Below are 17649 nucleotides of genomic sequence, written 5' to 3' on the forward strand. Positions count from 1 at the left end.
GAATGTGGAGGTTCTCTGATGTTTTCTTGGGGAGGAAAAACATAATCCAACATAAATGAAGTGGTTGGCCTTCATTAATGGCTTTTGAAACTCAGTAAAAGTAATTATTTTCCCAGTTTTTGGAGTCCTGTGCCCAAGAGGGTAGTATAGAGAGACACAGGAGGAATGTGAGAAGGGGCTTCACCTTAAGAGTCTTCTATGTACAAAAGCAATTAATGAAAATTAAACCTTTAACACCTAGGGAAGTAAATGTATCCAAAAACGGGCAGCTGACGACCAAAGGCCAAACAGAATATTAGGCAAAGAGCTATAGCAGATGCAATTCCTAAAATCTCTACTATGTTCATAATTAGCAGAAAGTTTCACTTATCAGATCTGGGGCTTTGGAACAACAGCTTGAGTCCTTCCCGTGGCTCTACCATCCAGTCAGGCTCCGTGATCTTGTTGTCTGGTTGTCTGGTACCAAGACTTGCTGGAGCAGAGGTTGGTTTTACTCAGGAATAGTGGACCCACAGTTTTATTCCTTCAAGTTTCAGAGAAGAGTATGTGGTTAGTAACACCAGATGAGGTCCCTCCCATATCAGCTGGAGGTCTTGATCCTCCTTCCAGTGTTTCAACAAAACCCAATCTCCTAGTAAGAAGGGGTGTAAGGGCCCATCAGGTGGGTCCAGCAGCTTCCAGGCTGCATCTTTAATTTTAGTTAAGGAGGCTTGAATTTGTGAGAGAAAAGTCCTAATCTGACCTTTTAGGATCTACCTTACTGTTGGGAAACTGGGAATGGTCTATTTGGACGGGTCTCCCAGGGTTTCACTGGGTTCCCGTATATCATTTCATAGGGACTTAATTAAGCCTACTTCTAGAGGCTATCTGAATCCTCAAGAGAGCCAATTGTAGGGCTTTTATCCATTTTAGTCCAGTTTCTTGACACATTTTTGCTATAGTTTTCTTCAGGGTATGATTCATTTTTTTCTACCTTTCCAGAAGACTGTGGTCTCCATGCAGCATGTAGTCTTCAGGTAATGTTGAATGCCTTTGATACCTGTTAAGTTACTTCAGAGACAAAAGCTGACACATTGTCTGATTGAAGAGTGATGGGCATGCCGAAACTTGGAACAATTTGTTCTAACAGAACCTTTGATACTTCAAAAGCTTTTTCTGCCCGAGTTGGAAATGCCTCTATCCAATTGGAAGAAGTATATACAAATACTAGGAGGTGCCTAAGGTTTCCAGATGCCTTAGGCATGGTTGTAAAATCTACTTGCCAGTCTTCAGATGGACCCTTTCCTGTAAACTGGACACCAGGGGGCAGAAGAGGCCAGTTTTTAGGGTTATTTTGGATGCAAGTATGGCATTGTCTTCGAATTCTTTTTATGATCTGAAAGAGCTTTTTTCCCTGCAAAGTGCCTCTTAATCCATCTGGCTGTGGCCTCCTGTCCCCAGTGGGTGGCTTCTTATAAGGCCTTCAAAATGTTCCGTGCTGTGAGTCATGGTAAGTAGGTAATTCCTGCAGGGTTTTTTTTTTTTTTTTTAACCAGTCATTAACCCCATTCTTTTGTTAACTCATAATTCTCCTCTGTGTATGTTGGATTAAGGTATTCCTGAGGATGTTGAATGAACAGGCCCTCTACTGATGGTGATTCTTTAGTCTGTGATGTCCTTCTATCTGCTTGTTTTGCTGTGAAGTCAGCCAGGGCATTACACCTTGCCTCAGGAGTGTTTTCCTTTTGGTGTCCCTTATAGTGAACTACTGCTACCTGTTGAGGCATTTGAACGGCTTTCAACAGTGTGAAAATCTGTTACCCATGTTTTATCTCCTTATTTGCTGATGTTAAAAGGCTCCTCTCTTTCCATGTTGCTGCATGTGCATGGACAATCCCAAGACATAAAGAGAATTGGTCCATATTGTCATGGTCTTCCCTACCAAGGTTAGGGGTCAGGTTAGAGCAACAAGTTCATCCTTTTGGGCAGGGGTGCCTACAGGCAGGGCTTTGACTTCAACAACCTGTGGGGGCTCGAGGGGAACAACAGCATATCCAGCCCTCCTCTTTCCTCCTTCTACGAAGCTACTCCCATCAACATACCATTGAAGACCTTCCTCAAAAGCAGTTTCTTGAAGGGCTGGTCTGCTGGAGTACGTTTCTTCTATCATCTGCAAACAATCATGTATTAAAGGAGGATTTCCAGGGATTGGCAATAGTGTGGCTGGGTTTAACTGGGTTCTGGTGACCAGAGGTACAGCTGGGCTGTCTAGAAGGATGGCTTGGTATTTACCTAGTCAGTCCGTGGTCAGCCATAGCCCTCCTTTTTGTTCTGGAAGGGCAATCATGGCATGAGAGGTGTGCACAGTCAGTGGCTGGCCTAAATACAGTTTTTCAGCCTCTAGAATTAGTTCACAAGCAGCTGCTACTGCCCTTAAGGAGGGAGGCCATCCCTGTGTGGGCAAGTCTAATTGCTTGGGGAAGTACCCTACAGGTCTCTGGTGAGGCCCCAAACTCTGAGTAAGGACTCCCAGGGCCATCCCTTTGCATTCATGGGTGTGAAGATGAAAAGGTTTTTCCAAGTCAGAGAGGACTAAAGCAGGGGCCTTTAGTAATGCAGCCTTTAATTCCTTACAGGCCTGTTGACAACTAGGAGACCAAATGAATGGGTCTCCACCCCCACCCCCTTCTGTAGCTTCATAAACTGGTTTTGCTATCAGTCCAAAGTTTGGGCTCCATATTCTACAAAACCCAGCCATGCCCCCAAACCCTCTGAGCTCCCGCCTGATGGTTCTTGAGTGGTACAGATGGCCTCCTTGTGTGCGGGACACAGGGTTCGAGTTCCTTGTGATATGAGGAATCCCAAATATTCGATCTGTGGCTGGGATACCTGGGATTTTTCCTTTGAGACTTTATATCCCAGTCGGGCCAGGAGATTCAAAGTCTTAATAGTATTTTGATCAGAGCCCTTACGCCCTTTACTGGTGATGAGAAGATCATCAACATATTGGAGCAGGACACCCTTCTCTAATTTGAGGCCCTGGAGATCCCGACTACTTCCCCAAAGATAGTTGGGTTGTTTTTAAATCCCTGGGGAATTATAGTCCAAGCTAATTGGGACTTGTGTCCTGTGTTGTAGTCTTCCCACTCAAAGGCAAACAGTGCCTGAGATTCTTGGGCTATGGGGATGCAGAAAAGTGCATCTTTTAAATCAAGCACAGAGAAGTAGTTACAGTCTCCAGGTATTATAGCTAGCAAGATATAGGGGTTTGGGACAATTGGGTGGATATTAATTATGATTTGGTTGATGGCTCTCAGGTCCTGTACCATCCTGTATACTCCACTGGGTTTCTTTACCAGCAGGATGGATGTGTTCTATTCTGACTGGCATGGTTGAAGCAGTTCTGTTTTCAAGAATCGGGTTACCAGTTTCTGAAGTCCCTCTTGAGCCTCTTTAGTTTGACTACCACCACAATGGGGTCTACTGCTTGTAGTGTGTGTTCCAGTATCTGGGAAAAGTCTCCTAGCCTCTCAGGCAGAAGAACTGCTTATAACCACCAGGTCTCCTTGGCTGGAGCCTGGATTTGGATAACTGGGTTTTCAGTCCCATGAAAAGAGATAAACCAAAAAAAAAAAAAAAAAGAAAGAAACTCAGTGCTTTTTAGCTGATTCCGACTCATAGCGACCCTCTAGGACAGAGTAGAACTGCCCCATAGAGTTTCCAAGGAGCGCCTGGCAGATTCAAACTGCTGACCCCTTTGGTGAGCAGCTGTAGCACTTAACCACTACACCACCAGGGTTTCCTACTGGCCCCCAATTTGGAGAGCAAATCCTGTCCCAGTAAGGGGTCGGCACTCTGGTATATACAGGAATTGATGAGTGAGAGTGGAGTTCTGTCATGCATATAGCCGGTTTTAAAAAGTCCTTATAATTTACATTTCCTGACACACCAACAACTGGAGTCCTTCTGGCAAGGTAAGGGGATCATTTAAAACTGAGTGGGTGGCCCCGTGTCTAAGAGGAATTGTTTTGGTCTTCCCTCTATTGTTAGGTTAATCCGAGGCTCTTCAGGGGAGATGGTGACAGTCTGTCCAGCTCAGAGCCAGTCTGTGGGAAGCCCCAGACCCCTTCATGGTTGGGGGTCACTCACCATATGCTTTGCCAGCCAGCCCCATTTAGGGCATTCATTTTTTCAGTGTCCCTCTTTCTGACAGTAGGTGCATTAGTACCTTTTCAGGGGGTCAAATTTCACTGGTGGGGTTTTTGCCATTCTCTTGATTCCAGTTGATGTTGTGAGGGGAATGGTTTCCCCATTAAGGCTGCCACCAGCAGGGTAGTCTGTTGTCTTGCTCAGCAAGTCTCCTTCTGTTCGTTCCTGGTCCCTATTATTAAAAAAGGTACAGGCTATTTCAACTAATTGAGAGACTGGCATACCTGGTCCTCTATCCAATTTCTGGAGTTTTTTGTGGATATCTATAGAGCTTTGTCCTATGAAGATATTAACCATTCGTTGATTCTCAGTAGCTTCAGGATCCATGTCAGTTTGTCTCTGGAATGCCGGAAAAATTCTTTCAAGAAACTCAGAGAGGTTTTCTTTAGGTCCCTTCATAAATTTTTGAGAGGTTTTTCTGTTTTGGTACCCCAGTTTTAAGGCCTTCTAGTAAGCACTTTCTATAATGCCTCAGCCTTTTTGTGCCTTCCTTCGAATTGTAATCCCACTCTGGATCAACTCCAGGGACTGCATTATTGGCTGGCAGTTCATCAGGATTTTGAGGGTCCTCATTATGTTTCTTATCAGCAAACTGTCTAGCCTTTTCCAAAACCATTCTCCTCTCTTCGGAAGAGATAAGAACTTCCATCAAGGACTGGCAATCTGCCAAGGTGGGCTGATGGGTATTCACGATGGATGAAAACATGTTGTGCATCTTATGAAGATCCTGATGGTATGTTGTGAGATTATTTTTCCACTTAAACAAATATGAAGTAGTGAAGGGTACATGTGCCAAAGTGTTCCTAATTCTCCTGTCCCGGCCAGTAACTGTCTTAAAGGGAATTGGCCCACTTCTGGATCACCTTCCTTATCAACACTCTGGCTAGTTGAAACAGACTGTCCCTGGCCAAATGTAGCACCACTGTAGGTATGAGGTGGGGAGATCATTCCCTTACCTGGGGTCCCAGATCAGCGGGGGCCACTCCCGAGGCCCCAGGGCCAAGGGTGGTGGGAACCACTTGGGGAATCTGAGGGTAAATAGGATTATATGGGGGTGGCAGTCCTGCCACAACCTCAGACTCTTCTGCCTTCAGAACTTGTTTAGACTTCTGATTAATCTGAACCATCAACTTGCACTACTGTTGTAATTCCTGATTATAATACAGAGTCATGAACATGTGAACATAAGGTACCTCATCCCACTTGGGTTTTCTTACAAAACTAACTGCAAAATGGTATTATAATTCAGACTTCCCCTGGCCAGCCACTTTTCCTGATCTTCTAAGTTATATTAAGGTCAAGCTGTGCCACAGAGGAACCTCAAATGCTTCCTCCTGGTGTCACCAGTTTTAAAAAAAATCCCAATGGGTCAAGATGCACTCTAAGGGGGATGGTTTAGGGGTGGACTGACTGGTGCCCATCTTGTTTATAGATCTTATCCCTTCTAATTAGTTGGCCAGGGGAAGGACGTATTTAAGAGGCCCTGGCTATACAGAGATGCAGAACTCCGTTACCCTGATAAATAATCTCAGGTGCCACAATTCAAGTACCAAACCTTCCAGAGCCAATATCTGTAAGGAGTGTATTTCACTCCAACCAAGTTAGTATCTTATACAAGGCTCTGTATCTAAAATTAGAAAGAATGTTTCAGTATACTCCTCAGAAGAGAGAGAGATAAAACTGTCCTGCACAGGGAGGGTCCTGGACTTGAGCCAGTCTTCTTAGCTAACACATGAGACAAACAGGGGGGCTCAAGACACAAAGACAATATTGCTTAACCAGATTCTGGATCAGAAAACATGCAGGGGCCAAGACAAGAGACCAAATGGAGACCTATTCCCTCATGCAGGTGGTGATTCAGCCCCAGGAAACAGCGAGACCAGCACAATGCCTAATAACATCTGTTACTGAGGGCACAATCCACCACCTAATAGCTACCCCAAAATGAAACTTAAAATAGGTATCTGTTTCACGGTGCTGTCGGAATGTTTCTGTTCTCCAACGGGGGACACATGAGTTGTCCGGTCTGGGGTTGGTGTCGCCCAGAAAGTCCTCCCGACCCAATGGAGGGTCAAGGGCACCCTTTGGAGGAGGGCCTAACTTACCCCAAGCCAGAGTCTCTGCTGAGTTCCACCTAGGGTGCCAAATGAAGCCGTCAGCTAATAGGTTCTTGTCAAGTTGACTAGCGAACTGAAGTCAGCCAGATGCAGGGCTGGAAGAACAGAAAGGTTTATTCACAGTTTGCAAACTGAGAGACAGGCAGGACCTCTTGACCTAAGGCTGCCAGCTCCCTGAACCAGGGCAGATTTGCTCCTTTTATAGGGAGTGACATACATATGCATGAACTGTGAGGGGAGTATCTTCAGTCCTGTGATGCACACACAGTCCACATAGCTTAGTGAATAGGTTTTTGAGCACGGCTCTAAAAATACTGCGCACAGCCCTAAAAAAATTGTGACAGCTCGCTACCACCACCCCAGGAAGGTCATATAGTGGGTACATGTGGATTCAGTGTGCCTGCGCCTCAGCCTCCTGCCAGGGGAATAGAAGAAACCTGGGGATTCAACCAATCATGGTGAAGTGCTGTAAAAGTTGTAACAAAAATGCAGCAAGAGTAGGCTTTTCTGAAAAACAACTATTATGGGATGGTTAATAACCCTTAATAACTCTTTCATGACTGCGTGTTTCACTTTCACTCTCTCTCTGCTTCCCATCCCTCTCCAACACTCCTTCAAAAAACTTAACTTTTGAGTACCTTATTCATATTAATGGTGTTAATGACCAAAAAGGTACCTCTCCACCACGTGAAAATGATCTTTTTCCCTTCTGTTTCCTCAGAGCATTTTGTCAATGTTTTGTGGCAGACGGAAACAGCAAAGCATTTCCCCTTTCCTCAGCTGTTATTAGTCAGGCTTCCGATCATTCACAACTATAGCTTCTCCCAGGAGTTACTCTGATGTACTGGAAGCCAGCTCTACTGGCAATGTCTGGGAGTGGGAGATTCCAAATTACATGGATAGGATAGGGGCAGGAGTTAGAAGAGTGAGTCAATGACTAGCTTATTTGGAGTACAAAAGGCCAACCTCTCTCCTCAACCCCTTGGAGCCTTTCTTGCTCCAGAGCCACTCCATGGGATCAGACTGAGGTTCTCTTTCCCGTGTTCCGTCCTTGTGTCCCTCACAGGTTGCACCTGATGGCATCCATTCAATATATCATTTACTTAAGGATCCCATCTCAGACTCTGCTTTCAGGAAAACAGACTCAAGACACCTCTGTTAAGAGTACTTGCCACTCTTGTAAAGTTCTGTAAATACCTGCTTGAATGATGACATTTCAGTATATTGCCCAACTATTAAGGTATTTTGCATTTTAAACTCTACCAATGATTACGTCCAAGAAAATCCTGTTACAATTGTACTCGGTAACACACGGGGTAGTCACGGGTCAGAATCTACTCAAAGGCAACTAGCCACAACAACAACGCCTTAAGATAAAGACATGGAACTACGAAGAATAAAGTTTTTGTCCTTGTAGGTGATTTTTTTTTTTGCACATCAGAGGCCTTTCTGAAGTCACATTCATGACTGGGGATGCTCCTTTAATCTGTCCCAAGTACCCTATTATTTACCTTTCCTCATGGTTTCCGTAAAAAAATATGTGAACCAGGAACTTAAAAATGCTAAGTTCATATAGGTCAATCCTTATTAACCAAATAAAATCAAGTCACCTAACCACTTGTTTCTCTAGCCATATACCTCTGTTTGGTGTCCCTCAAAGGCGAGGGCATTTTGCAGGTCATTAAGAGGTTCTGTTTTGAAATATGAATATTTGTAATTCAGTCTGCACATAAAATTTTATTATCCTAGAGAACTTCAGTGTTCTTCACACAGAGCTTTTCAGGTTGCCCCACCTTTGTGCAATCTTTTCAGGCTCCCCAAAGCATATTTTTCTCTGAATTGAGGGCTGTGTCATAATACAAATGGAAATGTTATCTTTGATTTTCTTAAGTTTAAACAAGATTTTTTTAAAATGTAATAGCACTGCTGAGAAGACTAGTTGTAAATGAATTGAGCATCAATGTTTCTTTTCTATAAATTCCTCTCCTAAAATATTTTAGTCATGAAACTAAGGAAGCAGAAACTGACTCCAATCTGCCAGGAGTTTCTTGTGCAGAGATTGCCAATCATGGTTAAATTACAAAGTGTTTTTATAGAACAAAGATATGACCTTTAATATATTCAAAAATATTAAAGGCACCATCAAGTTTACTTTGAAGCCCAATTTTGGCTGCCTGGTCAACACAGAGTGGGCAAAATATTTGTTTAATATTTCTTTTTATGCACTTTCCTCTACAGCTTTTTATAGGATTACTACAGGTTAATATGAGTTGAGGAAGACAATACTTCTCAAAAATACTACATACCCTTTATTATATTATAGATCTAAGTGTTTTATCCTGGAGTGAGAGCAACAAACTGCCCTTGAATTATTGTATTACATGCTATAAAAAATCATTCTTAATTGTCCATGTTTTCTGCAATTTGACAGATACGTATTTCTAGTCAGTGTAACTATGTATGTATAATTAAAATCTTATTTTCCACAACTAAAACGTGCATTTTTTTCAAAGTTTTATCACTGTTTTTTACTTTTATTTCCAAATACACATATTGAGTACTTCTTTTCTATGTATGCTTCATTACATGTGTATTATAAACAATATTGAATTTTTTTTTTACTGTATATTAACTTCTGGAAAGAGCAAAGATTTTTTTTATTTGCTTGGTAAAATAATTGAAAGTGTGCTTTCTGTATGAAGCTGGTTGTCACAATCGTATCTGCCCAAATCTTAAAATATCTTGTAATAAAAATATATGATGCTAAAAATAAAACAAGTACCCCTGCCTTCATGAAGTTTACAACCTAGTGAATATAGATTTATCCAAAGATAAAAAAAGAACTACCATTTTTTTGAGTTTATTACAAATGCCAATATAGTACAAACTACTTTATTCCCAAAAAACATCTAATTCTATAAGACCATTGTTAAATAAGGAATAAGTATTAGTTTTAATTTATACTTTAGACAGTAGAGCACCTGAATTTTTAAATCAACTTCTATGAGCCATACAGCTAGTAGTCAGCAGAATCAGAATTCAAACCCAGGTTTTTTTCTGACTTTAATGCTCTTAAGGAAACCCTGGTGGGGTAGCGCTCAAGAGCTATGTGAACAAAAAGGTCAGCAGTTTGAATCCACCAGGCGCTCCTTGGAAACTCTATAGCAGAGTTCTACCGTCTTATGGGGTCACTATGAGTTGGAATCGACTCGACTGCGGTGAGTTCGGTTTTTGGTTTTTAATGCTCTTAACTCCTACGTAAGTAGATAAGAGCCCTGAAGAAGCAGCCTGGAAAATGCTCTTATATAAGGGAGGCCAGCAGAAGACAGCCCAGGAGCAACGTAGGGAAAGAAGCAAAGACTTGAAAGAGAATTGCCCCTGACCAGAAGAGACACTTTGCAGAGGTAAAGGGACAATCCACCAGGTCAAAAACTCCCAAAGGTGTGAGTCACACAGTGTGTGACAATCCACTGATGTCAGCTATTGTAAGTGACCACAGAGCAGCCAGAGCCACAAATGCAGGGCTGATGGAAGACAAATGAGTGACAACAGTGACTGTAAGATGTATCACATAATATAATTGGAGAGAATTTGGGAAGGAGAGTAGACACAGGATGCCTTAGTAACAGGGGGAGTTAGAATCAGGACGGTAGTTTAACAGGAACAATACTACTTTGCTGCTCAGAAATTTTAATTTTTTTTTCCAACAAAAAATTCCGTAACATTGGGGCCACATTTGTTTCAGAGTAGATGAAGAGCATTCACTTCTTGCAGTTTTATACCTGTCAGAATGCTACTGATGTTTTATTTGAGGAAACAAAGTCTTGCAAAAATTAAATGCAGTTCACATTAATTTCTTGTGTGACCTTTCTATAAGATATTTAGTACTATGACTCTGGCTCAAAATGGAACACTCTAGCAAAACCAAGTAGTTGAGACAAAGGTCATGAATATCCCACTACCATAATTATGAGTATATGACATAGGAGGTGGTGTGTTTTGTGGAGGAAATATGTAGTAACTGAGTCTTTAAGAACTGCTGAATACTATCATATTATAAAATGATGTGTATAATTCACACCATGATTTGCCTAAGATGCCAAGCAAGACAAGATAGAAAACATGACTTCTGGCAGGAGAAAACAGACCACAAGTGCTACACAAGGAGGCAGATCCCAAGCCTGGTATTTGATGAGCATTTGAAGGCGTCACCTTGATCTTCACAAGCTTATTCGTTGTTTTTGCAAACTTACAGTCACTTAATTTACTCATGTTTTGGAAAAAACAAAACACAAAACACCACCACAGTAATAACAATAAGTTTGATCTTTGGGTAAATTTTTATACTTCCTCTTTGAAAAAGTCATTAGGCTCTTTAAATGGTCCATCCTTTAATCATCTCAGTTTATATTAATAAGGAATAATAGTAATGTAATTAGCATTTCTTTTTTGATGCTTTCCTTCTTCCCATCCCTCTCTAACACTCCTTTATAAAATTTAACTCTTGAGTACCTTATTCATATTAGGTGTTAATTACCAAAAAATTACCTCTCCACCAGGTGAAAATAATCTTTTTACTGTTTCCTCTGATCACTTTGTTCCAGTTTTTTTATAATGGATGGTAATGGTGAAATGTTCCCCCTTTCCCTCAGCTGTTACTAGTCAGGCTGCTGATCATTCACACGTATCATCTTCCCAGGAGTTATGTATGCACATACATCATATACATGCAGATATATATGATATATATATACCTCAAACATATGTACAAATTTCATGTATATAATTCATATATTCATGTTTGATATATACAAATATTTCATATATATTTCATATAAATATATTTCATTTATATTTCACATTTCCTATATGAAAATATTTCATATATAAAAACATTTCATATGTAAATACATTTCATACCCAAAAACATCCCAAAGAAACCAAACCAAGCCCAGTGCCACTGAGTTGATTCCGACTCATGTTGACCCTATAGGACAGAGTAGAACTGCCCCATAAGAGCTTCCAAGGAGCACCTGGTGGATTCGAACTGCCGACCCTTTGGTTAGCAGCCGTAGCACTTAACCACTATGCCACCAGGGTTTCCAAAAACATCCCACCGCCAAAAATATCCCACTGCTGAAACTGTCTTAGTCATCTAGTGCTGCTGTAACAGAAATATTAGAATTGGATGGCTTTAACAAACAGAAGTTTATTTTCTCACAGCCTAGTAGGCTAGAAGTCCAAATTCAGGGTGTCAGCTCCAGGGTAAGGCTTTCTCTGTTGGCTCTGGAGGAAGGTCCTTGTTGGCAATCTTCCCCTAGACTATGAGCTTCTCTGGGCAGGAACCTTGGGTCCAATGAATGTACTCTGCTCCTGGCGCTGCTTTCTTGGTGGTATGAGGTCCCCTGTCTCTCTGCTCGCTTCTCTCTTTTATATCTCAAAAGAGATTGGCTCAAGACACAATCCAATCTTGTAGATTGAGTCCTGCCTCATTAACACAACTGCCGCCTATCCCACCTCATTAACATCATAGAGGCAGGATTTACAACACATAGGAAAATCACATCAGATGATGAAATGGTGGACCATCATACAATACTGGGAATCATGGCCTAACCAAATTGATACACATATTTTTAGGGGACACAATTCAATCCATGATACCATCCCACTGCAGAAACCATGCCACTCCTGAAACTATCCCACTGCCAGAATCATTCCATACCCAAAACATTTCATACCCCAAAAATTTCATATCCAATATATTTCGTATACAGAAATAGTTCATATAAATATACTTCATATATGTATTTCATATAAAATATACATATTTACATACCTCACTGACATACTTCATTAGCATACCTCATTTACATATTTATATTTCATGTTTATATTTATATTTCATACTTACATTTATATATTTCATCTCTATTTCAAAGTATGTCTAAGATGCCAAGCAAAACAATATGGAAAAACAGGATATATATTTCACATGTTTATATTTATATTTATGAATATAAACATGTGAAATATATGAAAATAAAAAAAATGAAAATAAGATATTTAAATATAAAAATAAATATAAGCATATAGAAACGTTTCATATATTTCTTATATATTTTATGTATATATTTCATGTACACTAATATTTAATAAACACAAATATTTCATATATGCATGTATTACATATACCAGTATATATCATATGTATTTCATATATATATTTTGCATATATATTTCAGATAAATTTATTTCATATATATATTTATATTTCATGCCCTGTGCATGTGTCAGTTTGTCCTAGTGTGGGGGCTTATGACAGTTTCCAACTGAGCTTCCAAACTAAGAGACTAGGAAGAAAGACCTGGCAGTCTACTTCTGAAAAGAATTAGCCAGTGAAAACCTTATGAAGAACAGCAGAACACTGTCTAATACAGTGCTAGAAGATGAGCCCCTCAGGTTGGAAGGCACTCAAAAGACAACTGGGCAAGAGGTGCCTCCTAAAGTAGAGTCGACTTTAATGATGGGGATGGAGTCAAGCTTTTGGGATGTTCATTTGCTGATGTGACACAACTCAAAATGAGAAGAAACAGCTGTAAACAACCATTAATAATCAGAATGTGGAACGTATGAAGTATGAATCTAGGAAAATTGGAAATTGTCAAAAATGAAATGGAGCACATAATCATTGATATCCTAGGCATTAGTGCGCTAAAATGGACTGGTATTGACCATTTTGAATCAGACAATCACATGGTCTATTATGACCGGAATGACAACTTGAAGAGGAATGGCGTTGCATTCATCATTAAAAAGGACATTTCAAGATCCTGAAGTACAACACTGTCAGTGATTGGATAATATCCACACATCTACAGCGAAGACCAGTTAATACTATTATTCAAATTTACGCACTAACTACTAAGGCCAACGATGAAGAAACTGATTTTTACCAACTTCTGCAGTCTGAAATTGATCAAACATGCCATCAGAATGCATTGATAATTACTGGTGATTGGAATGCAAAAGTTGGAAGGATTGGTAGTTGGAAAATATGACCTTGGTGATAGAAATGATGCCGGAGATTACATGACAATTTTCCAACACCAACAACTTCTACATTGCAAATACCTTTTTTCACCAACAAAGACAGTGACTACACATGCAGACCTTGTGGGATACAACACACAGGAATCAAATTGACTACATCTGTGGAAAGAGATGATGGAAAATTTCAATATCCTTGGTCAGAACAAGGCCAGGGGCCAACTACGGAACAGACCATCAATTGCTCATATGCAAGTTCAAGATGAAGCTGAAGAAAATTAGAACAAGTCCAATAGAGCCACAGCATGAACTTGAGCACATCCACCCTGAAATTAGAGACCACCTCAAGAAAAGATTTGATGCGTTCAACACTAATAACTGAAGACCAGATGAGTTGTGGAATGACATTAACGACATCAAACATGAAGAAATCAAGTGGTCATTAAAAAAACAGGAAAGAAAAGACCAAAATGGATGTCAGAAGAGACTGTGAAACTTGCTCTTGAACATACAGTAGCTAAAGGAAACAGAAGAAATGATGAAGATGCCTTAACAGAAGACTTCAAAGGGCAGCTCCAGAAGGCAAGTAAAATAGTATAACGACATGTGCAAAGACCTGGAGTTAAAAAACCAAAAGAGAAGGACATGCTCGGTATTTCTAAAGCTGAAAGGTCTGAAAATTCAAGCCTTGAGTTGCAATACTGAATGATTCTACATGGAAAATATTAAATGATACAGGAAGCATCAAAAGAAGATAGAATGAATACACAGAGTCATTATACCAAAAAGAATTTGTTGACATTCGACCATTTCAGGAGGTAGCATATGATCAGGAACCGAAGAAAGAGGTCCAAGCTGCACTGAAGGCACTGGCAAAAAACAAGGATCCAGGAACTGATGGAATAACAATTGAGATGGATGCAACAAATAGATGTACCACTGGAAGTGCTTACTCATCAATGCCAAGAAATGTGGAAGACTGCTACTTGGCCTACTGACTGGAAGAGGTCCATATTTATGTCCATTCCAAATAAGTGATCTGAAGGTGGAAATTATCAAACATATCATTAATATCACACGCAAGTAAAATTTTGCTAAAAAATCACTCAACAGCAGCTGCCAGAAATTCAAGCTGGGTTCAGAAGAGGACGTGCAACGTGGGATATCATTTCTGATACCAGATGGGTCCTGGCTGAAAGCAGAGAACACCAGAAAGATGTTTACCTGTGTTTGATTGACTATGCAAAGGCATTCAACTGTGTGGATCATAACAAACTACGGATAACACTGTGAAGAATGAGAATTTCAGAACACTTCATTGTGCTCATGAGGAAACTGTATATAGATCAAGAGGCAGTCGTTTGAACACAACAAGGGGATACTGCGGGATTTAAAGTCAGGAAAGCTGTGCCTCATGGTTGCTTCCTTTTACCATATTTATTCAATCTGTATGCTGAGCCAATAATCCAAGAAGCTGGACTATATGAAGAACGTGGCATCAGGACTGAAGGAAAACTCATTAACAACTTGTGCTATGCAGATGATACAACCTTGCTTGCTGAAAGTGAAAAGGACTTGAAGCACTTACTAATGAAGATCAAAGACCACAGCCTTCAATATGGATTACACCCAAACATAAAGGAAAAAATCCTCACAACTGGACCAATAAGCAACATCATGATAATGAAAAGATTGAAATTGTCAAGGATTTCATTTTACTTGGATCCATAATCAACAGCCATGGAAGCAGCAGTCAAGAAATCAGATGATGCATTGCACTGGGCAAATCTGCTGCAAAAGACCTCTTTAAATTATTAAAAAGCAAAGATGTCTACTTGAAGACTAAGGTGTACCTGACCCAAGCCATAGTGTTTTCCATCACCTCATATACAGGTGAAATCTGGACAATGAATAAGGAAGACCTAAGAATTGATACCTTTGAGTTATGGTGTTAGTAAAGAATACTGAATATACCGTAAACTGCCAAAACAAAGAACAACAAACAAATGTGTCTTCGAAGAAGTATAGCCAGAACGCTCCTTAGAAGCAATACTTTGGTCATGCTATAAGGAGGGATCAGTCCCTGGTGAAGGACATCATGTGTGATGAAGCAGAGGGTCAGTGAAAAAGAGGGAGATCCTTGACAAGATGGATTGACACAGTGGCTGCAACAATGGGCTCAAGCGTAACAAAGAAAATGAGGATATATATACACGAAATATACATATTTAATTTACATACTTCATTTATATACATCATATACACACTTCATAGACATACTAAATTTACATACTTCATTGAAACGTTTGTATCTATATTTCTTGACATTTCATATCTATATTTCATATTTCGGAAGATGCCTAAGAGGCCGAGCAAAAGATACAAAACACTATATTTCATTTGTTTTTTTATATAAATATAAATATGAAATGTAGTCAAATATAAATACCAATGTGTAAAATTATGTATTTTTATAAATATAAACCTATACATAAAGGCCTTTCACATAAATGCATGTTTCACACGTGTGTTCCAAACATAAATACATATCACACATGTATTTCATATATGTATGAAATATACATATTTCATCTGCATACTTCATATACATACTTCATTTACATGATTCATAATACATACATCATTTACATACTTCATTTACATGGTTCATAAAGTTACATCATTTACATATTTATACTTCACATATACATTTCATATTCGTAGTTATATCTCACATGTATTTTAAAATATGCCTAAAATGCATGTTGTTGTCAGGTGCCGTTGAGTTGGTTCTGACTCATAGCGACCCTATGCAAAACAGAACGAAACACTGCCCAGTCCTCAGCCATCCTTACAATCGTTGTTATCCTTGAGCTCACTGTTGCAGCCACTCTGTCAATCCACCTTGTTGAGGGTCTTCCTCTTTCCGCTGACCCTGTACTCGGCCAAGCATGATGTCCTTCTCCAGGGACTGATCCCTCCCGACGACACGTCCAAAGTATATAAGACGCAGTCTCACCACCCTTGCCTCTAAGGAGCATTCTGGCTGCACTTATTCCAAGACACATTGTTCGTTCTTTTGGCAGTCCATGGTATGTTCAATATTCTTTGCCAACACCACAATTCAAAGGCGTCAATTCTGCTTCGGTCCTCCTTATTCATTGTCCAGCTTTCACACGCGTATGATGTGATTGAAAATACCATGGCTTGGGTCAGGCGCACCTTAGTCTTCAGGGTGACACCTTTGCTCTTCTACACTTTGAAGAGGTCCTTTGCAGTAGATTTGCCCAATGTAACGCGTCTTTTGATTTCTTGACTGCTGCTTCCATGGCTGTTGATTGTGGATTCAAGTAAAATGAAATCCTCGACAACTTCAATCTTTTCTCTGTTTATTATGATGTTACTCACTGGTCCAGTTGTGAGGATTTTTGTTTTTTTATGTTGAGGTGCAATCCATATTGAAGGCTGTGGCCTTTGATCTTCATTAGTAAGTGCTTCAAGTCCTCTTCACTTTCAGCAAGCAAGGTAGCGTCATCTGCATAACGCAGCCTGTTAATGAGTCTTCCTTCAATCCTGATGCCCCGTTCTTCTTCATAGAGTCCAACTTCTCAGATTATTTGTTCAGCATATAGATTAAATAGGTATGGTGAAAGAATACAACCCTGAAGCACACCTTCCTTGACTTTAAACCAATCAGTATCCCCTTGTTCAGTCCAAACAACTGCCTCTTGATCTGTGTAAAGGTTCCTCACGAGCACAATTAAGTATTCTGGAATTCCCATTCTTCTCAGTGTTATCCATAGTTTGTTATGATCCACACACTCGAATGCCTTTGCATAGTCAATAAAACACAGGTAAACATCCTTCTGGTATTCTCTGCTTTCAGCCAGGATCCATCTGACATCAGCAATGATATCCCTGGTTCCATGTCCTCTTCTGAAACTGGCCTGAATTTCTGGCAGTTCCCTGTGGATATACTGCTGAGGCTGTTTTTGAATGATCTTCAGCAAAATTTTGCTTGCATGTGATATTAATGATATTGTCCTATAATTTCCACATTCGGTTGGATCACCTTTCTTGGGAATAGGCATAAATATGGATCTCTTCCACTCAGTTGGTCAGGAAGCTGTCTTCCATATTTCTTGGCATAGACGAGTGAGCACGTCCAGCGCTGCATCTGTGTGTTGAAACATCTCAATTGATGCTCCATCAATTCCTGGAGCCTTGTTTTTCGCCAATGCCTTCAGAGCAGCTTGGACTTCTTCCTTGAGTACCATCGTTTCCTGATCATATG

Source organism: Loxodonta africana, chromosome 2 (assembly GCF_030014295.1).
Source record: "Loxodonta africana isolate mLoxAfr1 chromosome 2, mLoxAfr1.hap2, whole genome shotgun sequence".
Taxonomy (NCBI): domain Eukaryota; kingdom Metazoa; phylum Chordata; class Mammalia; order Proboscidea; family Elephantidae; genus Loxodonta; species Loxodonta africana.